The 25,315-nt window shown below is 42.6% G+C and overlaps 1 protein-coding gene across 7 annotated transcripts in view; it reads left to right on the forward strand.

Annotated features, from left to right (window-relative positions):
- LOC121871502 (trithorax group protein osa-like) overlaps positions 1 to 25,315 on the forward strand; it is a 163,437-nt gene that overhangs the window by 69,360 nt on the left and 68,762 nt on the right. The window lies entirely within an intron of this gene.

Below are 25,315 nucleotides of genomic sequence, written 5' to 3' on the forward strand. Positions count from 1 at the left end.
AATTGACTCGCTTAAGTTATGACACACAGCTGTCGGGTTAAAATGGCGTTTAAATTACCCCGAAGCCCACCATAACTAGTGGAGCTCCCTTATACTGTGGACCGCTGGAGTATCTGGGTCCTGTACAGTGAAGTGTAAGTCGTAGGTGTCGTTTAATGAGTCTGAGTGGTAGTTATGTGCTAGGTATTATTATTATTATTAGTTTTTATAGTATTACCGCATCCCTTCATGATGGTGTGGGTGTGGGTGGATGTTTGTGGGTGGACGGGGTAAGCGTGCGTGCGGGCGTACATGATGTGAGCCGCACATTAAGGTCATGACCCCACCATCCCGCTCTATTCCTGGCTCTGAGGACGCTGCTTCTATCCCCCACCCCACTCCACTCAGCTCACTTGGCATCACCACTAGTGTCCACAACCAACCAGCCACACCAGTCACCAGGAAAACTCGCCTACCAGCTGCCGCAAACAACCACCACTGACTACACCTCCCCATCGTGACCTCCCCTCCCGACACATCACTTCACATCCTCACCACAACTCACCATCATCTATTGTGTGGTCGTGTCAGACGCCACTCTCGTCTCTTTCACCACCATGAACCACCATTCCCATCACTTTCACCATCACTCACCATAAACACCAGCAGGTGGCCACAGGTCGAGGAGGTGACCCAAACAAACCGGTGGGTGAGACCACACTGGCGTTACTGAACCTTGCAAGCACTGCCAGGGTCCAGGCTGCTGCTGCTGCTGGTGCTCGTGTCACCTCACCCATCATGACTCACCGCACATACATCCTTAAACATGCGTTTTTTTTCCACCAGTTTGTCTGGAATCGAGAGTAGTCACGCACACAGCTTCCTTCCTCTCCATTCAATCTTAAAGCTGTAATAAATGTGTTGCGTTGTGGCATCCTACCTACCGGACACAATGCAAAATAATACTATAATGACTCGTGTTTTGTAACTTGTGGTTGACTGTAAGAGTGTGTGTGTGTGTAAGCAACTGTAACTTTGTTCTATTACAATTTATGATTCCTTGGATATGTTAGTCCAATACCAGCCTTTCCTGACTTGCCTTGAGGTTTTTTCCCTATTAGAGGGAGTTTTTTTTCTCCAAGTGCAACTTAACACAACCAGTGACTACTACTTGACACCCGTGTTCAACAGTACTTGACATGACGCGGAATGATAGTTTATGTAGGGTAGCCAGGAGTACTAGTGAATTTTTGACTTGAATGATATGCAGTACTGATATACTAATTACCATACCTGTTTAAGACTGAAATATTTTACTTATTACCATCAGACATAATGAGTTACTATACAAATGAGACAATGACAGGCATATGGTACTAATGGAGACATAAAAGATGATACAATGAATTAAGGTTTCTGCATACCTCGGCTGTTATATCATCCCCAAGTTTTGTTTATAACACTGCTAGTTTTATTATAGTTTATGAGCTGAGTTTGTTGTGATGACGTTATGACTTGTTAGAATGACCGACAGGAAGACGGGGTGAACTTTGAGATAACGAATATAGAGAACTACTGAAGTGTTGGGATGACTTATGTGGTATGCTGGAACGTGTGGTGGTGGTGGTCAAAAACTTAGTCACCAACGTAACACTCACTCATCTGTGAGGGGGGGGGGGTTAAATGCAATAAAATGGGGTTAAACTTGTCAGCATACCACCAGTAACGTGACCTGTGACGATGATGTTTCCCTGGATCATTTGCTGAGTTAAACTGTACTGGAAGAATAATAACCAATTCCTCTTGCTCGGAAACTTCTCTCAGTCGTGTAAGGATTGGTGCACGTTGGACTGACTAAAGGCTGAAAAATATATGCATTGATTTGTTTTGGTTGTGTAATCTGTTTTTACACAAAGACACGGGACTGGTACTCTTGGTTCGAGAGCCTGTATGGGCGGTGAAAAGTCGAGAGAAGTTGCTGGTGGAGGCTATCTGTGTATCTGTGTCACGGTATTACCAGTAAGGTGGTAAATAAACACGCCGGACACATGTTTGGCATAAGCCTTCTGAATACAGTCAGTTACCGTGAAGTTATAAATTATAGCGTGACTTGTGACATCCTTGTGTGTGTGTGTGTGTGTGTGTGTGTGTGTGTGTAACCCTGTGCTCGGGGCCATTTGCTGCTTACGCCCAAAAATATAGTGAGTCGAACCACGTCCTCAAAATGCTGCTGCTTGAATAAAACACGTGATCCTTAGTGTTATTTAAGGGAGAGTGCGGTAGGATTGAGGGCAGACTAATGAATAAACCTCGTATGGTACTTCCTGTAGTAGATTGGGCTGAAGTAGTGAAGAAAGCACAAGTGATAGTGACGGCTGTGTGGGTTGAACTAATTAATACTGTAAAGCGGAAATGATGGTGCGTTAAATGAGGGTTGCAGTATGTTGGTACATTAACAATTGCGACTGTTTAGTGTAGTTAGGTTGGGTTAGGTTAATGATTGTAGTAGGTGTAATACTTAAGACTTGATAGAGAGTTATGAGTAGTAAGGCTGGGTTAGTATGATGCTTTTAACTCTAGCAAGGTGTACAGTATAATGTACCTGCCAGAAACAAGGTGAATTGCTGCTAACATTTTCACACCAAAGAAAGCTGCTAGTTGATCACACACACACGCACGTATATCCTGCTGACGCTCACACTGGTAACGGTGTAGTGAGAAATGGTGTTATTTACTATTAGAATAAGTTATTTGTGCGAGTTTGTAGTTGATTACGACGCGTGTGAACATGTGCGTATTATTATAGTCTTCGTTATGATGTTTATTGAAAATATTTATCATTTAAAAGAGAGAATATATATTGTAGTGTAGTGTTTATTGGGGCTTATATTTAATGTACACCTGTATATATTGATAATTAGTATATAGTGTTTTTATAATTTATATTTATGATTTATTGAGAATTAATATTTTAGTTTATTTATTATTTATTGACAATTAATATTTAGTGCCAATTGAGAGATCATATTTATTATATACATGGTATTGAGAATTTATATATAATATTTATTGGCAATTTAATTCAATGTTTATTTAGAATTTATATCAATGTCTATTTGAGTCTTAAATTTTTAGTTTAAAATTTATATATTCTTGTTTATTGATAATTGAAATACCTACTGGATGTGTACCTCTCCCTCTCTCCCCTTCAACGTTGTGGCACTTGTAGTGTGTGCTGTATATAGACATGGGGGACTTCTTCTACTGTTAATATTATAGAGTTGACTTGCTGTATTAGCTCCTGTGGTCGTAACGTTGTCTGTCCTAAATGTAAGAGAGAGAGAGAGTTCCATTACCGTAGTATATTGTTAGTACAGTATGTTGTTTAGATATGAAAAATTCTCCTTAGTCCCCCCCCCCCCTACCAAACAACGGTGACATGGTCGTAACGTTGTCTGACCTACATATCGTGTAAGGCTCAGACAGTGGATGGATGAAGGTTTGTCTTGGTGTAACTTTGGCAGTAAACGTATCCAGTGTTTTGGGGGTACTGCCTGTGGCCATTTATTAACCAGTTAGAAGTACTATTAACTGGTATTCAAGAGGTGGAGACTATTCTGTCGCTTTGATGGTCTTTCGTTTAGGTCCGACTGGCTGCTTGACATATAAAGGTACGATGACCTGTTTAGTATTCAGGTACAAACTCAAAGTTTATGCTTCATGTTTGAAAGGTCATGAGTGAGTTTTAAAGTCATAGGCAAAGTCTAAGATGTTTGGTAATATGTGTGCGTGTGGTTGTTTGTTTGCGTGTGCGCGCGCGTATTCGCTCAAGAAGTAATTCTAAACATTAAAAAATCATATGCAAGGTGATACAGTGACTCAATTTGCATGGGTCACTACCTGGAGTCAAATGTCTAGTTGTTTTTATTGTGTCGGGAGCAGTGTTACCCAAGCGAGCGATATCCTGCACCAGAGCCACCTGTACACTCACCTCACCTTGTTACCTAAACTCGGTCGACTTTGTAGGGATCTTACGTTAATACCATTGATAACTTAAGTGTTTAGCTATTGCTGGCTTACCGTTATCACACCAGGTAAGTTGTTGTGGTTGAGCGCTCTGAAAGTACCGAGACCTGCACGACGTTCTCGGTTAGATACAAGTAACGTGGATATTCCATTTATAGTCTTACGTTGATGGAATTATCATTTATGTAAGTGAGTGTAAACAAGAGGTTTGCTAGGTACTATGATGTTGACATAGTATGTGCATGCGACACGTGTGTGTGGTGGTGAAGGGGGGTTAAATATTATTTTTGCTAACTGCAGCTCGAGAAGAAGATATGATTTTAAACACAGTAATCAGTGTCAGTAAGATAGATGCTTCTCGTGGTTTGTAACTCCCCCTCAGAAAGGTAAACACAGGTGATTAATGATGCAGCAGGTAGCTACAGTTCACAGAGGTGGCTGAAAAATCGGAAGTACACGTGGGGACGGGGAAGAGAATGATGGGGCTGTTTGTTTATGAGACAGAAAGACGGGACCGTGTGTGTGGGGGGGCACAAGACAGAGGCCCAGCCATTCATCTCGGGTGAACTATTGTGGTCCTCACCTTAAAAATGGGATGAGTTTTTATGTGGTGGGGGAAGAGGTTACGTGTTGTGTTGGTGGGCGTGTTCCTCTCTGGTGGTGGTTGTACTGTAGTGTTGGCAACATTGATTGCTGATGATTGTTACTTACCGCACTTACAGTAGGTAAACCAAGTCGTTAAGATAAAAGAATAACGGCACAATAATCTCGATGAGTGTTTCTTTGCTAGATATAATTGTAATAAGTGTCAAGTGTCCTCAAATTATACTACAGCTCGTCTGTTGTTGTGTTTGGTCATTTCAACACTATTTACGGCGTGCAGCTGAATATTGGAGATTGGGGACGCTCCACTCACCAAACTGTGAATGGATATTTATATTGTGAAGGAGAAATCTTGCCTACTGCTTGAGATTCAATATTCGGTGTCTATTATGAGTATATTGTACATTCTCTTAAGAATAAACAAATCTCAAGACCCGGTGTGTGGGTGCTGTAAGGTTCACTTGCAGCATTAAAACTCCGGAGTGCCGTCCAAGACGACACAACCCACTGAACCTGATAGGAACACACGTGCGGTTTATTGTGGCTCCTCATATTTCTGTTTCACCGGCGACCCCCCGACACCGGACCCCTGGGTGAACCCAACCGTAAATCACGGCTAAACAAACCGTAAATCAGTCGCCGGCAGAATAGACGAAAAAAAAACTCGTCTCGCTATGTACTTGTTCCGGTGGCGTGTAGGAGGGCCTGGCCAGTGGTGTTGAGGGGGGGGGGGGGGGTATTTCTTTCCTTCACTGGCGGATCTACTTCTTTTGACGACAACAACAACAACCACAATTCTTGATGACTACCACGAACCGGTTTTCAATGGTGTGTGCGAGGGTCGTGGTGGTATACCTAACAAAGCAGTGTGGAGCAACATGACCGGTGGTCGTACCTTTGGCGCTTGCATTAGCTTAGACTTTATCTGGAATCTTCTCGTATGTGTGTGTGTGTTAGACCCTGGCGTGACGGGCTTCATTCCTGACTCGATACCGAATTCCTGCGGGTTGCGGCCTGAACACGTTAGTTCAAGTTACATTGAAATTTCCGGGTATTCTGTGACTGGTATTTTGCTTGTACGTCTGTATGTTTTATGTCTGTGTTTTTGTTTGGCTTGTATTTGTTTGTGTTTGATGTTTGTCATGTGCTGGCTTTTGTTTGTGTAATTTGGTGTTTGTGATGAACTTTTGTAACGTTGTTTTTCGTTTGTATTTCTTTGGCTTGGTGTATTTTTTGCTGTTCGATTATTTTTGTTGTTTATGTATTTTTGTAATTTGTTTATGAAGGATGTTTTTATATAGTATTGTTTGTTTCGTTTTACTTTTGTTTGTAGTTTGTGTGTTTTGTTCTTTGTTGTTTGACTTGTGTGGGTTGGCCTTTTGTGTTTGTAATGCATTTGTTTATTTTCGGTTTAATTATACAGTAAATGAAAATTTTAACTTGGCAAATGTAAAGTAAGAATGTGAGTAGATTGCCAGAATGTTACAGTCGAATCATATCAAATGTATGAATGTTATAGTAATGTAATGGTTATCAGAAAGTTACATTAAAACCATTAAACAAGAAATTAACTGAAAATTGATTATATTTGTAAGATGGCTTGCCAACATTTTTTATATATATACTTAACTCCCGCCGGTCGTGTTTATCCTTGTCACGTGTGAACTAGTGAAACATGGCCTTGTCCTTGGGAGTGTGGCCCAGTGTATGTAAACATCATCACGTGGTAGTGGACAGCTGTGGGTAGAGTGTCAACAATGTTCCGTGGCAGCTTGTAAACAAAGGCTTCCTTTTTTTCCCTTGTTGATGAGTGGGTAGTGACTATATCTGTATACCTTTCTTGGCCAATCACGTGCTATCATTTTATATTCCTGTATATATTTCTTGGTCAATCACGTGCTTTCATTTTTTCTCTATATAAGACAACTTTCTATATTTGGCATAAGTATATTAAAATCACATGAGCGTTTTTAAGCTGAATAATGTAAATAAAAGATGTGTTTAGTTGTATATAAACTGTATGTTGGCCGGTAGACCCCCGCTGAGAGTAGTGGAGGGTAGACGTACTATTTCCGTCCTGTCGGCAAGACCTGTCAGTCCCAGATATCAAACTTAATCGTGTGTGTAAACTTTACTGGTGAATAATCCCGGTAATTCTCCTGACTAACTGTTGTCGATTTAGACTTTTTATGTTGACATCTCGGACGAGGAGGCTCTGCCGAGAACGATTTAAGAGAACCATGATTTAGTTGTGTGTATTTGTATATTTTGTTGATGTTTATTTGTGAATTGGTGTATTATTTTTTAACTTGTTTTTCTTGTATTTTTTTATTTTAATGATTTTTTATTTTGTTTACACGGTAATTTTAAATTAATAACTATACACTTGTTAGAAGTAAACTGTAGGTGGCATACGAAAGCAAAAGACGGTTTAAATACACGGTTTAAATATCATGGTTCAACTCCATTTTTCCAAGTCTTTCAAAACAATTTCCATGTTGAGTGATTTAATGTATTATTTTTGTAATCCTGGTCCTGAGTTCATCCAAGACGAGAGCTTTGAAGTGACTCGTGAAAATTACCAGGTGTAGTCCAAGGGAACGAGGTGGCCAAGCACTTAGTCCACGTCTACCAGTCGACTTGTCTCGGATAACGTTATTAAGAACTGTTTATATTCAGTGTTTTATGGCACAGAGTTTTAACATTTAAAAAATCCCAGTTTATGCTTTTATATATCGTTACAGTTTTGTTTTTATCAAGTGAACGTTCAGAGTTATTAAAGATTCAAGTTATACGAGGATTTTATAAACACCGTGTATAGTACATTATTTTATTTAACAGTGGTGTGGGGCTGTAGTGTAAAATGTACCCGGCCTGTTATTTTAGCCCAGGGCGTCACATTTGTTGATTGGTGGCGTTGCTTGCCACACTTTTCCTTGTTACCTTTTAGGGAAATATATTTTTTTGGCTGGTGCCGTTGGTATTGCCACTTGTTGCCCGCAAGCACAGTAATACCAGCACTGTGCTACGTTATGTTTAGCCTCGGGAAATTATTGCCCCACAGTCAGAGAGGCAGGTTCCGCGAGGTGTCATTAAGGAATCAGTTCAGGGTTCAGTGTTGCCATGACATAGATGCACTGTAAACGTCCTCTTCACACACACACACATGCTAACTTTGAAACCTTGAAATGACCCCATGCTTTGGCCTTATCGCCTCATTAATACAGTACAGGCGTTGTCCGTAACTTCAACTTTTTGTTTGATTGCAGAAAACCGTCGGGTATATTTCTTGGGAAATCGAAAATTACAGGTGATTACATACATGAGCGACGGCTGTCAGTTGTAAATCTAGGTGTTAGTATAATCTCTAGTGGGTGGTGTGAACCTTGAAAATTATACATCAGTTTTTGTGTGGTGAAAAGTCTCCAGTTATGATAATTTGGCTCTGTTTGCATGCCGTTTACTTGTTTGTATATTTCTCTATATCTAATCCTTAATTGGTAATTTTTTTGGCCGATTGTCTTAAATAATCAGGGTAGATTTTTGGTCGATGTTGGTGGACGATCAGGCTCAAAATTGTGTGTAATATGGAAGACCTTTTTTTCACCTTAGCTCAAGGGCGTGTGAATAGAGAGATAGCTCCTCACTACCTCCCGTGAACTCAGTGACGCTGTTTGTGAGGTTTGGAGTTGAGATTATTGAGGTTTATTCTTGGCAGCACCTTGTTTATGGTCGAGAGGTCAAGGTCACAGTCAAAGGTTGTCCACCCGGCTTTTGAGATTTTTGCTTTCCTATTTTTTTATCTTACATTCCGCTGTTATTTATCCATCCTTAGATATTTCGTTCACTTTTTACAGACTTAGAGAGTGGGGACGTCCTCTCACATTTTGTTAATTTATGTAGGTAATTCATGTATTACTTGGATATTTTTTAATGAGTTAATGTATTTCCTTGTTTTGGTTTTTTGACCTCGGGAAAATATCATAAGTTTATTCGTCTCTTAGTGTACCTTAAGAATTTACCTGTTTTCTCTCTTGTGGAAAATATTTTTTTTTATTGGGTATTTCCCCTGTGGTTTGATTTTCTCTTGGGAAAAATAGATACCGTTTTCTTTTTGCCCCGCTTTACTGTAGAGATTTTTATTTATTTATTTATTTATTTATTTATTTTTCTCGTATATGGGGGTTTTATTGGCTGTTCTTCAGTGCTGTATCTTTCCTTGTGGTTGTACTGTACAATCGCTGTAGAGTACTGCTTCTACTTTAATCAAACTTGCACTATTGTACTGTATTTATTTAAAAAAACTCTCGTCTTTATTGCTCTTATTTTATAATTACTGGAACTTTTTTTGTGAATAACACTATTTTATTTCGCTGCACTTCTAATTTCTTTTGTGTGCTGTATTCTATTTGTTTTAAAATTTACAGTTGTTTTGTATTCGTTTATTGTACTTTATCGTGTTTTATTTAACTTGGGGGGGGGGCACTTGAAACGCTGGATTAAGTGTTGTATTTACAGTTGGTCTCCGTCTTTACTGCTCCTACAACGGGTCTGTGCGTCAACAAGGTGGAGGTCTCGAGTATATAGCCCCCACTTGTTGACACAGTTATGTTAACAGCTCACTCCTAAGCTTGGGTACCTGCAGCACTAACTCCAATATTTAAGTAGTTATTTTTCATGGTGTGTGTTGAAACGGCATTAAAAAAACACTTTGAAAGAGATGACTCATTTTTTGTGCCTGAGTATTTTTTTTGTGGTTCGTCGTAATCATTGAATTTTTTTATATGCATTTTGTGAATCCTGTATTTTTTCGCTAATAATTTTACATTTTACGTTTAATCTTTTTGCTCGTGTGTGTGAATGTGTTCTGCTAAGTCAGATATTATTCTTTTAATTATAACTTATATTTTGTATAAATTAATGTTCTATTTTATATACAATACTGTAGTCTAATTCATTTATACATAAAATTGATTTGGTCCTTTATTTTCCTTGCTATATTTTTAGTTTATTGTTTTCCCCATTCACTTGGACAATGACGAGGTGTATCAAGTAAAACATGTAAAGCTGAATAAGGACATTTCTATTTGTGGTTCATGTTTGGCTTTACCAAATGACCTACATTGGTTTGTAAGTTTGTGTCGATTTTCACTTTGCATTATGCAGTACAGTATTTATAGACTAAAGCAAATTAAGTTTTATCGAAAGTTTTAAAAAATGATTCAAGGTAAAAGAGGATATTTTGAGACATTAACACGACATAAAGAGAGCTACCATTTTAATTTTATTCTACGCTATTGAAGGAAAGATATTTTTAGTTACAGTACAGTATACCAGAATTAGTACATTACAAGCAAAGGTATTTAAAGTTAGAGCTATGGCTGTGCTGTACTGTTGTGGCACAGCTTTTTGAAGCGGTTGTTTTCCAATTTGACAACAGGTATTTCATTGTTGTTATTTTTGTTATGATTGCTATTACTATTATATTATTTATATTTGTTGTTTAAGCACCTTTGGTGGGAGAGCCATACACGTCATCCCTATGTTTATTTGTCACACTATATTACCAAGCAGATTATTTGCTACCAATTGCCTCATTCATTAGAAATTAAAACCGGGACTTTTTAATTTTGCAAGTCCTAAAAACTGATTAACATGTGGTCATAGAAAGATGACTAACTGGTTTTTTCTGGCCGCTTATGTTGTCAAGATGTTTCTGATAATTTCTTTAAAATTCATCACCTCAGTTACTTGTTAATAAAACCGGAATCCCACATTTGATCCTCAGAATGGATTATTATGGACATTAGAAAATGAGGTTACAACAATGACTGCCACTGTATTCTGTTTAATGGCAGTAAATAACGCCAAAGAATTTAATATTTTTGATAAGAAAAATTAGTCTCAACTGCAAAAGTAACCAGGCTACTGTACGGGAAAATATTTTTTCATATTATTGCATTAGTAACTGAAAACAACCTGTATTAGATTATTCCACTGCAGAGTTAACCGTAAAAATATACATAAATTTGTATTGCTCAAGCAACAGCAAAAAAAAGTTTCTCTTATTCCGTTGTGTAATTAGCTGGTTAAGACTGGTGCTGTTTATGGTATTCACTTGCTGTATATACTTGTTTTATTAGTAATAATATGAAACTTATATTCGCTTATTATTTAAGTATCTGCATAAAATTTTATACTACCCATTTACCACATAAATAACTATAATACATATTGTTTAAGTAATTAAAAACAAAACCAAACTTGATGCAGTGGATGTAATGTAGCACTGTACTAATCTTTTATTTCTTTTGCCCCACAGGTAAGCTTGTATGAGAACCTCCTTGTTGACGTGGGTGGCAGGATGTCGATGGTGGTGGTCTTGGTACAACCCACCCAGGGGCTATCTAGCCCCACCTAGGAGCCACCAACCCAGGAGTTACCTGCAGTAGCCCAGAACCCAACCAGGGGTGGGCTATGAAGTAAAACGGGTTTATAGGGAAAATGAGATGATAGGATATTGCTAAGGTACATAGCTACAGTATATTGTTTGTGAGAGAATTGCAACATATTACAATACGGTATTATGATAATTAGTACAATATTATTATTTCCCTGTCTTTCTGTGTCTGTCTCATCAACACTATCATGTCCGTAGTATTCCCCAACCGGTTAAGATATCGCATTGAAACTTGATATTCATTTATACATCACCTAAGGATGTGTTGCATGTAAAATTCATGACATGTGACCTTCAAGGTCATAACCCATTCATTTGATGTTTGCGCTGCTCCGGATAAATCCGTACTGTAGTTGGTTACGTCGCCTTAACCACCTGTTCATTGATCTGAAACTCACACAAAATGCAGCTTAACTTATAGCCTTAATTACATATCATTAAGCCTAACTCAAAAGTCTTATTTATACATTAGTAAAGATATTGTATAATATATTGATATATATTTTACCCGTTTGCGTGTTATAAAGGTATATTTTATTTTCTGTTATAAAGGAGTGATATTGTTTATTATAAAGACTTGCTTTTATTTATTATTAGAATGGCATGTGTTATAAAGTATAAAAATATGTTTTATCCCCCTTCCCCTATCCACAACGTAATCCTAATCGTGTGTGTGTGTGTGTGTGTGTGTGTGTGTGTGTGCGTGTGCGTGTGCGTGTGTGCGTGCAACAATTTTTATTGACTTCCAGGAAGGGGATAAAGTGTTACATTACAGTTTTGTTGATGGTGTTTACCAGGTGTCATCAGGTCTATAGCACAGGTGATGGAGTGGTGGACTGTGTAAAGGAGTGTTGATAGTTTATTGGAGGAGTGGGGTGACATGTGGCTAGTGATTGGTGGGTGTTGTTTTGCGACAGGTATGGACAAATGTGCACAGTACCATAATTAGTTTACTAACAGGTTGGGGTTAGTAGAAGTTTTTTTCCCTCTATCATACACTATTGGCAATTTATTGAGTCTGGTAGGTAGAGGTGTACAGTGTGGACTTGATGTTCTGATAGAACTTTGTTGATTTAGTTTGGTAGTGATTGTGATGGAACTTATAGTAGTTTAGTTTAATTACAGACACCACTTTCATTAATGAAATGTTATTGCTTTGCTTTAACTACGGATGGAACTGTTGATGCACTTTAACTACAGATACAGTAGTGCAGTGTGGTTGGTGTAACTTCAGTCATTTTAATTATAGCCTCAATGTGAGTGGTGGAATTTTATTGAGTTTAAATACAGTAATTACAGGCTGTGTGAGTGATGAAACTTTATTGATACTGTATTGTGTATTTACAGGTAGTGCGGCTGATAATATTTTATTAAGTGTTTCATTACAACTACTGTGAGAGATTGAACTTTATTGATTTTGTTGGCATAACAGAAGGTGAAGGAGCCAGTGTGTTGAATGGGTATTATTTATTATTATTGTTTGTTTAATGAACCGGGGTTTATTAACATACTGACTGAGAGTGAATGATGTGTTGTTTTAGTCATGTACAGTTTACAGGTGAGAATAAATGAGTTGTTTGTGTTAGGTGGTTCCTCATTACATATGAATGCTGCTGGTACTGTAAATGGCTTGTTGTTTTTGATTCATTATTAACTATTAATCAATGTAATACTGTATATGATTTGATTTGTTTTGGTCATTATGAATTTGATTTTGAATTGATGATAGATAATAGTCGTCACTGGAAGATGGTCTTGTTCTGTTCCCTTATTATGATGTCGTTATTTTGGTAGAGTTGGGGCAGAAGTTAATACCAGTAAAGATGCCTTGTGACAGTAACTCATTTTAAACTTTTTATATAAATTATTAAAGAATCACGTGAAGGTTAGGTACACCAGTTTAATTCATCGGAGGATTCAACACCTTAAACCTATACGGGGGGGAGGGTGTTAGGGTGGTTAATTATCAGGTGAAATAAACTGGAGTGTCTAATCTTCACTTGATCCAATTAAAGACAATATTAGACTTCTGTCCAAAAACAAACCTTTAGTTCCCGAGTGTTCACGAGTGTGTGTGTGTGTGTGTGTGTGTGTGTGTGTGTGTGTGTGTTTTGTCATTATTCATTATTTGTGAATGGTGATTTAATTAACATACCTACCTGTACTGTATTGACCCTGTGTGTGGGATGTTTGTGTTATTGATTATATTACTTGTTTGTGAATAGGGCATAAATTAGTGCATTAGTCAGGTATGTGGGATGTGTGTGTTGATAAATCGGAGGTTGTTTGTGAGAGGAAGGGGAGAGTCGTCTTCCTTCTGTATGTCTCAACGACCCATGGAAACTTTACCCAAGCATGAATGATGCTGTAGTGCCAAGTGGTGCCGTGGGTAATGGTGCCAAGCAGCGGTGCCACGGTGAACTAGATACAAGACATATGTAGCGGTTCAGTATGGTATGGTGAGGTGAGATCAGGTTAAGTTAGGACAGGTGAGGTTAGTCTATCAAGAGGCAGGTCAGGCAGGGTAAGTTAAGACAGGTGGGAGCAGGTAAGGTTAGTTTTGTTTGATCTGGTTTAGTTTGTTGATGTTTTGTTGGGATTATTTACCTCCAGTTAAGTTAGGTGCTTCACTTGCTGACTTTGTGTTACTAAATACTGTTCTTGGTAGATTTTGATACTAGATATTATTACTGCAATGCACTAGTTTTTCTGCACAGTATGTAGATATTGCTAGAATTTTTGTCCCTGAAGACAGTTCTTCGTTTGTTTATTTCCTTCCCCGTTCCATACGATAATTCCGTTTCTGAATTCTGTTCGATCTCTTGTACTTTTAACATAAAATTCATAGAACGATGTAGTATGTTTTGTGTATTATTAAGTTAATTTCATAATTAGAAATACTGTGCGTGTGTATATTTCATGTGTTAATGATTTAATATATACTGTACATAAAGTCTATTTAAAAGGTGCTTATCAAAAGTAAAAGCAAAGCTTTCCCTCGTGTGCGTTACCGGTGTCATAAAGGACCTTTGTGTCACTAGGAACATTATAATTCTTCATTTTCTGCATTATAAAAGAACCCTTATGTGCTTGGGAATAATTTTTTTGTTGGCTGTTTAATTTACTGTAGAGCTACATTGTGTGTGCGGGGGTATGACTTTTTCATGTAAAATAATTAAATAAGGCACAGTACTTTGTGTTACTGTACCTAGGAATGTAGCTTTTTTCATGTCCATTATAAAAGGAGCTTTGGATATACACTACTGTACATCTGGGAATACATTTGTATCATAAAATACATTATTAAAGAGATATAAGGAGCTGTGTGTGCATGGGAATATAGTTTTCTCATTTAAGGTATCATAAAAGGAGTTATCTATACCAAGGAATTAAGATTTTTTTTAAGTATAACAAAAGAAACCTTTGTCTTTTTTCCCTGTTTTGCATTTTAAAGGACAGAATAGAATATGTAGATGTGAGTGTTAAAGTTGTAGGTTACCGGAGATGTTAATGTTGTATGTGTGTGCGGCAGACCACCGTCCTGCCGTAACCTAGCTGGTGTGGTGCGGCGAAGGGGGTGGTGTGGTGTGGTGTGGTGTGGGGTGCTCTGTGTGTGAGGTATGATGAACTGTGCTGCGGTTCATTTTGGTGTGGTGTGGTGTGGTGTGGGGTGCTCTGTGTGTGAGGTATGATGAACTGTGCTGCGGTTCATTTTGGTGTGGTGTAGTATAATTAGTTTGTTGCTGTGTGGTGGTAGTGGTTTGGGTGAGTGAGGTGCTCTTTGATACAAGGTTGATTTTGTGCATTATGGTGTGGTGCAGTTTGATGTGGTGGGGTGTAGTATATAATTGTGTGGTGTAGTATGGTGTGTTGTGTGTGGTTAGCGTGTGTAATAGAGTGCATGGCCGCTCAGGTTGTTGTAGGATATCGTCCTACGCAGCCTACTCCCATAAGCAAGCTGGCATGGTAACTCACTCAAGCACAGTCACATACTGTTGGTACGCAATTACTCCGATACTCGCTTACACTCATCCGCCCAACTCATTTATTTACAATATTCCACACCTACTCAACACACACACACACACACACACACACACACACACACACACACACGCAAGCAAGCAAGCAAGCCATGACCACAGCTGCACCTGCCGCTGCTGGACCGCGTTCTTGACATGTTTACTGCTGCCCGCAATGACTGCTCGTTAAAACTGTATCCTGCGGGACTGGTAGTAAAGGGGGGGGGGGCACCACGAGGCAAGCAAGTCTGGGGGAGGGGGGTAGGAGGTGGAAAGAGTTCACAGGGAAGAAGGAAAAAAAGTTGAACAGCAACTTATAAAAGCGTTTTACATTACGTCATACTCCCGTTGTCATACTTGACCTATGACCTCTTTAACCGTGACCTTGACCTCGGACACTGAGATACCAGCTGTGTATTTTTTTCCTCTACTTCCTCTTTTATTATTTTATTTTTTTCCTTTTCAAATGAGTTTTTATTTAGGTTTTGATCTTTGACCTTCGTAAATGACCTTGACCTTTGACACGGGAACTTGGAATTTGATCTCGTGCTCCAGTGATGATACAGGTTGTGAAGTTTCATTTGAATGTTTCTCGTCCCGGAGATATGACGCGGACACCCACCCACCCACTGGCTCACCCACCCACCCACTGGCTCACCCACCTCCCCACTGGCTCACTCTTCAACGTCATACCATAGTGTAATAGATCCAATTTCTACATACGTATACATATATAGTATATATATACTATATAACAAAAGACGATGATGGCTTGACTGAAAAGAAATATGTATAATGAGGAAACATTAAGTAGATAATTTAAAAAGCAAGAGCCAGTTTGTTGTTAACAAGAGAGAGGGAGAAGGTGATAAAAGTGGAAGTGAAGGATAGGGTGTAAAGACTAAATGGGATAAAGTTTAAGGCTAAAAGAAAGGAAAATTGGATGATGACGAAGGTAATAAGATTAGAATGGGAAAAATTGGGAAAAAGTCATTTATTAAAAAACTAGAATGATGTGGAGTTTACAAGGAGAGAGAGAGAGAGAATTATTGATGTAGGGAATTTTAAAGTGATAGGGAATGTACATGGAGGTGAACTGGTGATGAAGATGGTGGAGGAGGAGATGATGGTTTGGGTTGTCTGGATTGGGGGTGGGCTGTGTGAGGTGAGGTTGGGTTGTCTTGGGGTGAGGTTAGGCTGTCGGGATGGAGTTGGTGTATCAAGGCTTTAGGGTGAGGTTTAAGGTGTGTAGGTCCACTCTAGGGTGAGTAGGAATGAGTGTGAACTAGGGTTGAGTTTGGCCTGTCTTGGGTGAGTACATAGACTTCCTGGAGGTGGGGGTGTGTTGGGCTGGGATCGGGTTGCCAATTTTCTGATGGACATTGCAGGAAGATGATGAGGCGGTGTTGTGTAGACAATATCATTAGCACTACCACCGCTATCACCAGCCACCACCACCAGCCCCAACACCACTACCAGCCCCAACACCACTACCAGCCCCAACACCACTACCAGCCCCAACACCACTACCAGCCCCAACACCACTACCAGCACCACACCACTAACACCACCAGCCCCAACACCACTCTACCAACCCAACACCACTACCAACCCCAACACCACTACCAACCCTAACACCACCAGCCACCACTACCAGCCCTAATACCACTACCAGCCCCCACACCACTACCAGCCCCAACACCACTACCAACCCCAACACCACTACCAGCCCCAACACCACTACTCAGCCCCAACACCACTACCAGCCCTAACACCACCAGCCACCACCACCAGCCCCAACACCACTACCAACCCCAACACCACTACCAACCCCAACACCACTACCAACCCCAACACCACTACTAGCCCCAACACCACTACCAGCCCCAACACCACTACCAGCCCCAACACCACTACCAGCCCCAACACCACTACCAGCCCCAACACCACTACCAGCCCCAACACCACTACCAGCCCCAACACCACCAGCCCCACCCCCCCAACACCACCAGCCCCCCAACACCACCAGCCCCCAACACCACCAGCCCCCAACACCACCATCCCCCAACACCACCATCCCCCAACACCACCTGCCCCCAACACCACCAGCCCCCCACCGCCAGCCCCCAACACCACCAGCCCCCCAACACCACCAGCCCCCAACACCACCATCCCCAACACACCACCATCCCCCCAACACCACCTGCCCCAACACCACCAGCCCCCCAACACCACCAGCCCCAACACCACCAGCCCCCAACACCACCAGCCCCCAACACCACCATCCCCAACACCACCATCCCCCCCCACCACTAACACCACCCAGCCCCCAACACCACACAGCCCCCAACACCACCAGCCCCCCCAACACCAGCCCCCAACACCACCAGCCCCCCAACACCACCAGCCCCCCAACACCACCAGCCCCCCAACACCACCGTCACCACCCCCAACACAACTACCAACACCATTATAATACCTACACTGCCAGTAACAGTACCACAATACCAGCACCACAGTCACACGAGCCACACCATCACAGTCACAGCAGCACTAGTACCACAGTATCACCACTACTTCTACTACCACAGCACCACCACTACAGCACCACATCACCAGCACCATCCCATTAGGACCAACACCATCACCACCACCGCAGCAGCAGCCAGCGCGGGGACTGTGTTGTAGGTTTACACGGTGGCGGGGGGTGCGCGTGGCGGGTCTAGAGTGGCCCGTAAATTGTGTGCACGACTCTTTTATGGCCTCCAGATGCGTTGATTTTTTATGTGGTGCGGTGTGGTTGTAGCGGTAATGGGTCGTAGACGCTCGCCGGGGACCCAGCCACCCCGCCCCGATTTATACCCCGGACCTTACTGCCTGCCTGGCTCATAGTTGCTTGCTTGGCTCCTGGCTCATAGCTGCCTCCTTGGCTCCTGGCTCATAGCTGCCTGCTTGGTACCTGGCTCATAGTTACCTGCTTGGCTCCTTGCTCATAGATGCCTGTTTGGCTCCTGGCTCATAGTTGCCTGGCTGGCTCCTGGCGCATACTTGCCTGCTTGGCTCCTGGCGCATACTTGCCTGCTTGGCTCCTGGCGCATACTTGCCTGCTTGGCTCCTGGCGCATACTTGCCTGCTTGGCTCTTGGCTGCCAGCGTATCTGCTTTTGACTGCCATTCTACCTGCTCCTGCCTGCCATGTTTGGCTCTTGGCTGTCTGTCTGCTTAGCTCCCGGGTGCCTTCTTTCAATCTCTTTGCTGCATGCCTCCCTGCTTGGTTCCTGACTTTTCCTACATACCTCTTGGCTGCCTGCGGGTCTACGTTGCCTGTATGCTTGCCCGTCTTCCTGCTTTCGCCGCCCCCCCCTCCGCCTGGTGAGGGAAAGAGAGGAAGGAAACCCAGAGAATGAGACAGTGTGTGGGCCCCGCTCCCTCCCCGGCGCCGCCCCCGTGTAATTACTTCTCCAGCGGGCTAATTTCTCCTGGGAGGGGTAAGGTCTGCAGGGGGCAACACACCCTTTTTTAAGGCCTCCGGAAATTATTCACTCTTCCCTCCCCCTAAACTGAACGGCCATGAGAACTCTGTGTGTGTGTGTGTGTGTGTGTGTGTGTGTGTGTGTGTGTGTGTGTGTGTGTGTGTGTGTGTGTGTGTGTGTGTGTGTGTGTGTGTGTGTGTGTGTGTGTGTGTGTGTGTGTGTGTGTGTGTGTGTGTGTGTGTGTGTGTGTGTGGCTAGTAATAATGATAATCACTAGTTAAGTTGTTAGAGATGTACCGTACAACACGGGTGAACAATGTGAACAGCAACAAGACATTATTATAAAACGTTAATGAGAGTTTGAGTTTTATTATAGACCATTTGGTGGTTGGTCCCCGTGGTGGGGTCCAGACCATGGAACACCAAGCTAACTGGTAGGGCAAGCACCCTTCCTCTTCTTAACTCCCGTCGTTGGCAAGGCAAGAACGTCCTTCTCCCCTCTCTTCCTCTACCAGGGCTTGGCGGTGGTAAGGTTGGGGGCAGAGAGGCTGGCAAGAACACCCTCCCCTTCCTCTCTTGAAAGTCCCCGTGGCGGTAAGGTCAGGCCAAGGGGGGGGGAGTAAGATTGCCTCCCTTTCCCAAGCCCCCGCAGCGGTGAGGGAGGGCAAAGAGGGGAGAGGAGGAGGGGAGATGGAGAGCCGGGATAGCAGGTCAAGGGCCCGTGTGGCTTTTACTGTTTTTGTTTTGGTGAACGTGGAGGGGGAGATGTGCAGTGGGTGTACGTGGTGGTGGCTGGAGGTTTATTGGTGTCGCAGTCAGGCTCTTGCGAAAGGTTTCCTGGAGTGTGGCAGAGCCAGCCAGACGCGTGTGGGTGACGTGGCCCGAGTTGAGAGAAACTGTGAAGAGGCGGTGCGGTGCTGACGTGACCCGACACACGTCCTGTAGTGGTCACGTTTCTGGTACTATAAAGACCGGGCTGCGGGCCTATTTTTTAAGCTGTGGCTAATTTAGTTAGACAGTAATTAACTAATTTTTATTTGACATATCAGTAAATGTACATCAACAGTGCACATGTAAGTCCAGTTATAGACATATAAAAACGATAACAAACCATCAGGACAGACTGGCAGAAATGACAAGAAAGACTTAGGTAAAAGGAGATAATGCAGAGATAAAGAAGTTAGGCTGTTTATGATGATTGATGGGTGTAGACCTGGGGAGATAGTGTGTTAAAGTGAGGCGTCCACTAGCAGCACACTTTACCGCATATTAACGTAAGGTGTTCCAACTGGTGTTGTCCGGGTACCGCCGCAGTGAGTGCTCAAGCTCTCAGTGGTGTCTCCCTCACTCACTCATGTACAGGACTTGCTTTTCGTACCCACTTGTTCACGCCCGCTACACTCCACCCACTACCACACGTCATACTTCGCACCCTCACAAATCTAATTCCCGCCAATCATATTAGTTTACGTTACAAGCCAAACCCTCCAGTAATATTGCGTTACCTCACAACTCTACCAATCAGGTTACATAACGTCACAAGCCAAATCCACCAGTCATTACGTTGTGTCTTGAACCAAACCTCTACTAAATCATATTGCGTCACTGCAGTTCCCACCCCAGCACAGATCGTATTACATGACGTCACTAGAAAGACTTCGCCAATCATCTTACGTCACGTCACCAGGCCCACACTACTCCCACCCACCAGTGGCATTACGCGTTTTCAAGGGGAATGGCCTTCGTGTCGTCATAACATTTGAGACCAATGGCCTCTTAACTCTGGGTAAAACGGCGGTGACGTCACGGTGTTATGACTCTTTCTGAGTGTGTGTTACGAGCCTCCGTCAGCCAAGGCGGCGCTTGTGGCTACCCCGCTAAGAGGCCGCGATGGGTCATATGCCCGGGAGTGAATGGAGGCCCTAGACTTCTGTTCTTAGCGGGACCTGGGTTACACACACACTCTACTTTACTGTCACTAGGAATCGAGTATGACGATCATCCAGCTATGATACAATGATATGAGTTATTAGGGATGTCACCTAGGTTAGTGAGTTTTGAGGTGACTAAAGAGACTGATATGGGATTCGCAGCGTCGTCCACATTCGTTGCACATGTGGAGGGCTCCATCTACTGTGGGAAGGACAGTGGCAGCGTCTTTCCGACGTTGGCGCTTGTCTGCCTCGGTTTGCAGTCGGGCTAACTCGAAAGCATTGACACATTCTCGTGTGGTGCTCCTCCAAGCGTTACGATGTGGAGTAATCGACTCCCAGGTGACGGGGTCGATTTGGCACCTTTTCAGGTTTGTCTTAAGACTTTCCTTATATCTTTTCAATTGCCCGCTGGCGTTATGTTTACTATTCGTTAGGTTACTGCAAAGTACTTTGGCTGTCTACTGTCGTCCATGCGGGTAACATGGCCAATCCAACGTAGTTGTTCATGGATAATGGTAGTTGTTGAAGCACAGTAATACTTTATACCATCAATACGAGTACATCGGGTTACATCTCCGGGTAGAAGACATAGTTAATGTACAAACATTTGAAGGTCCATCACAACGCGTCCTCCTCACCTCTGCAGTGAGGTGGTTTATATATGGTAAGGCCCGTCACACCCTCACCATCACGGTATGCACGAGTTATTTAAAATGATTTAAAACAGTTAATGAAATAAGCTTTTTTTGAAAAGTTAAAGTGTCATAAATGAATATTTTCAGATTACATACATTTTAAATTACTTTTCAATTTCACATTAACTAATCAATGACTAAAAATAGCAGCTGTGACTTAAAAGTGAATAATCAATTATTTTCAATCGAGAGAATTTTGGCAGTGAAGTGATATTATTGTTTCCAGTTTTATAAAGTTACCTAAGGAATTCCTTACAATACGTACATTTTGGTCTTATTAAAGCAAATTCAATTACAGTAGTTTTATTTCTCCATATCTGACCCTAACACAGTACTGCATAAGACGTTAACCTGAAACACAGCTTTATTCATTGGTATTTTTATGGCTTTTCACATATGATTGATTTCTGTGCACTTGTGATTTCATTATAATTTTTATGACACGATTTAAATCAGTTCAAACAGTTCTTCACTCCCCCCCCCCCTTTGCTAGCTACACAACCACACTATCGGACACACGTATACAAATCGACTATAGAACCACACACACACACACACACACACACACACACACACACACACACACATACATCTGAGAGAACTACTACACCACGTGAGGTCCCTCCTAACACTATCTGGGAGAGAGTTACTACACTACGAGTTTGCTGTTCAACACCTACATTAATCTGTATGTTCACTGTATGTTCTTTTACCTTTCTCTAGTGAAGGCTTTTGTTAAACCACCAATGTATGTAATACGTCATTTATGTCCAATGTATATTTACAGCCTTCGGGCTGCAGAACTTTTTCAATAAACCGTTTATTATTATTATTGTTATCACACACACACACACACACACACACACACACACACACACACACACACACACACACACACACACACACACACACACACACCTGTATGTAACAAAAAAATTACTTTATCTTGCCACAGTCGTAATTAGCCCCTCCCGTCACTGTGTAAGTCTGGTCGTTTTCCTTTCCCTCCAATCTGCCTCTCTTAGCACTCTTACCTTCTTTCGTGTCTTCCAACCTCCCTGTCATTATTCCTCCTCTCTCCTATTTACCTTTATCCTAGCTTTTCTCCTTACCTCCCTCTCTCTACCTGTCTGCCTCCCTTTTTACCTGATTGTCTCCCATTTTTTACTTGCCTGTCTTCGTCCTTTCCTACCTGTGAGTCTGCCGTTTTTTCCCTCTTCCCGCCAGCCCATCTGCCACCAGGTCCCTTGGCCTTTATACCTGCCTACCTACCTGTTCTTCTGCCTCTTACCTGCCCCAGCTTGTCTGATCAGTTCGGCAACGTGATATTAGATCGTCTGTGTTTGTGATAGTGAGTGAAAGTGTTTGAGTGAATCGGAGCTTAGGTAGGGGAGGTATTGCTGTGTGTGTTAATGCTGAGGAATAGGAGAGGGTGGGAGAGGGAGAGATCGAGAGGGAGATATATGGAAGAGGAACGAAGATTGGGTTAGTGGAGGACGGAGGGAAGAAGGGTTTGTGTGTGTGCGTGTGAGGTGCGTGCTTGTATGTATCATTTGCATAACGGAAGTAGGAGAGCAGGGGAGGAGGAGGAGGAAGGGGAGAGGGATACATGTAGATGGTGTGTGAGGGTGCTGATGGCTGGTAAGGGGGAACAGAGGGAAGCCTGTTGAAGATGGAAAGGTTGTGGAGTGACTGGAAGAGGGGAAGCTTAAAGGTGTGCTTCAAGATGAAAGAGCTGTGATGTTGTGGAAGGTGCTCTTAAAATATCAAAGGGATGTTCAATAACTCTCTAGCATGGAATATCATAATTTAGTAGCTCTTAAGATGGGAAAGGTTAATGGAATAGGTCTTAATGTGGGAAAGGGTAACGGAATAACTCTAAGATGGGAAAGGGGAATGGAACGGCCCCTTCCTCAGGTTTGGATTCTCAGAGGAACCAGTAAGTCTTGACCTTGGAATTAGGAACACGAGAGCGCGTCCTGTTGTGGTTGTCCCCCTGACGATTTCGACGACGTTGTGGCCTGTCGTACATGTACCGTGAGTCGGTTAAGAGGCTTTCTTGGTTATTTTGAAAGGGGGAGAGATTTAATGCCCGAACCCTCGAAAATCCAAGGGGTGTGTGTGGGGGGGGGGGAGGTAATGACGTGGTGAAGAGACAATGCTGGTTGAAGACAAATAGTGGAGAGGTAAGAGTGGTGGTGGTAAGGTAGTGGTTGTGGTGAGGATGGTCGTGGTAGCGGTACCCTAGACTGGCCTGGCCCGGCCCTGGGCAGGAATGGTGTACCTTCCGCCCTGCACTTTTTTGTGTGGCCGAGGGGTCGAGCAGTGTCGCATTTATTATGGTGGATGGTGGGTGCACGGGCCAGCCCACGCCTCGGGGGCCAACGGAGATGGCAACACTAGCCAATAATTTTACCGAGTTGCCCGGAGTTGTGTGGTGGGGAAGATTTGTTTTATTTATATATTATTTTGTAGGGGAGTAAAATATTATTTAGTAGTGATTATTTTCTGTTATGGTTTAGGGTTATGTATAGACTTCGAGTTCATAAATATTGATTCCCAGTTGTATTGAGAAGTACAACTCTTATTTTAGTGTTAATGGTTCTCTTGTTTTGGTCTTTGAGGTTATGTATAGAATTTTTTGCTCGGTAATGGTCCTCTTGGAAGTTTATGTATGGGAAAGACTTACGCAACTTGTTATCTTGTATGGGAAAGACTTACGCAACTTGTTATCTTATCCTTTCAAGTTTCTTCCTGGGCTACTGTCGAATTTTTTTACCTTTCTTGATTTGAGATGTTTTGTTAGAGCGAGACTGCGTTTACCTCTTGTCTGACTGAATGTTTGTGTTAACGAGTGTTAAAAAAAAATAACGATTGGTAAGTGAAGGACGCATTGTGACTAGTCTGACTGTTGTTGTGGTGTTAGTTTTTGCGAGTGTGATAACGGTCCGAATTTCTTCCTCCACTTCTTCCTCATAATCTTCTTTTCCTCCTCCTCGTCTTCTACTACTTCTTCTTCGGATGCTTTCACCCCTCCTTCGCTTTTTCTCTCACCTCATCCTTCCTGCCCTCCCTCTGCACGCTTCCACCGCAGGCAGTGTTGAGTGTGAGTGTGTGTGTGTGTGTGTGTGGTGGGGGGGGGGTATGGCGGGAAGAATGTTTATGACTCGTGTGTCATTATGTACTCCTGTGACGTGAGTGGTGGGGGGCATGCTCTGTTAGGGACGGGTACAGGAGGAGGAGCCAGGAAAGAAGGGCACAAGGGAGAGGAAGGTAGAGGGGGGTGGGGTGTGTGTATGTGTGTGCTCTTCCGTCTGGCGTCCTTTCTTGATTCAGCATCCACCACCACCACCTTGGAACGATGAGACCATCAATCTCTCTCTCTCTCTCTCTCTCTCTCTCTTTACACTGGTGGAGCATTATACACTCCCACCGTTTATTTCTGTTATCACTGTTGTTGGTATGCCTGTCTGATAACACTATCGCTTCTAATTGTTTCCCCTCCTCCCCACCTACACACACGTACCGGATCACGCTGATCTGTGTGTGTGTGTGTGTGTGTGTGTGTTGACAGTTTTTAGTTTAAAGAGTGAGCTGGTGAACGACTGATGCGTCATGTGTGTGTGTCATTCAACCTGGCCCATGGTGGCTTGTGCTCAGAGCGTCCGATGAGGTAGTGAGGGGAACAAGCTTGGGAGGGGGGGGGGGCAGAGGGGGTTTGTCTTTTTATATACGGCCATTATTTCCCCCGTGTGCGTGTTTTTATTTATTTGTTTACATTCTGCACCCCCTCCCTCCCCCCCCGTTTTGCCATGTTTACAGCCCTTAAAGTGGTCAGTTCCCACAAGGACCGGGAAAGTAATGTTATAACCCGAGACACGTAGTGACCGGACATCTCTTAACACGGTCAGTTAAATAACCAGTTATACAAACAAGCTGGGTAGTAGCATGACTGGCATAGTGACAACAGGTGGAAGGTCAGTCTTATGTCAACACACAGGGGATTTATTAAGTATTGTTACGCATTTCTGACGCTGCGCCGCCTCTCTTGACCACCGGAGGGTCAAGACCTATCAGGCGCTGCTCCTGCTTTCCCGTGTCTTTGTATGTAATAGTCATTTTTG

The sequence above is a fragment of the Homarus americanus genome, unplaced genomic scaffold, assembly GCF_018991925.1.
Source record: "Homarus americanus isolate GMGI-L3 unplaced genomic scaffold, GMGI_Hamer_2.0 scaffold45698, whole genome shotgun sequence".
NCBI lineage: Eukaryota > Metazoa > Arthropoda > Malacostraca > Decapoda > Nephropidae > Homarus > Homarus americanus.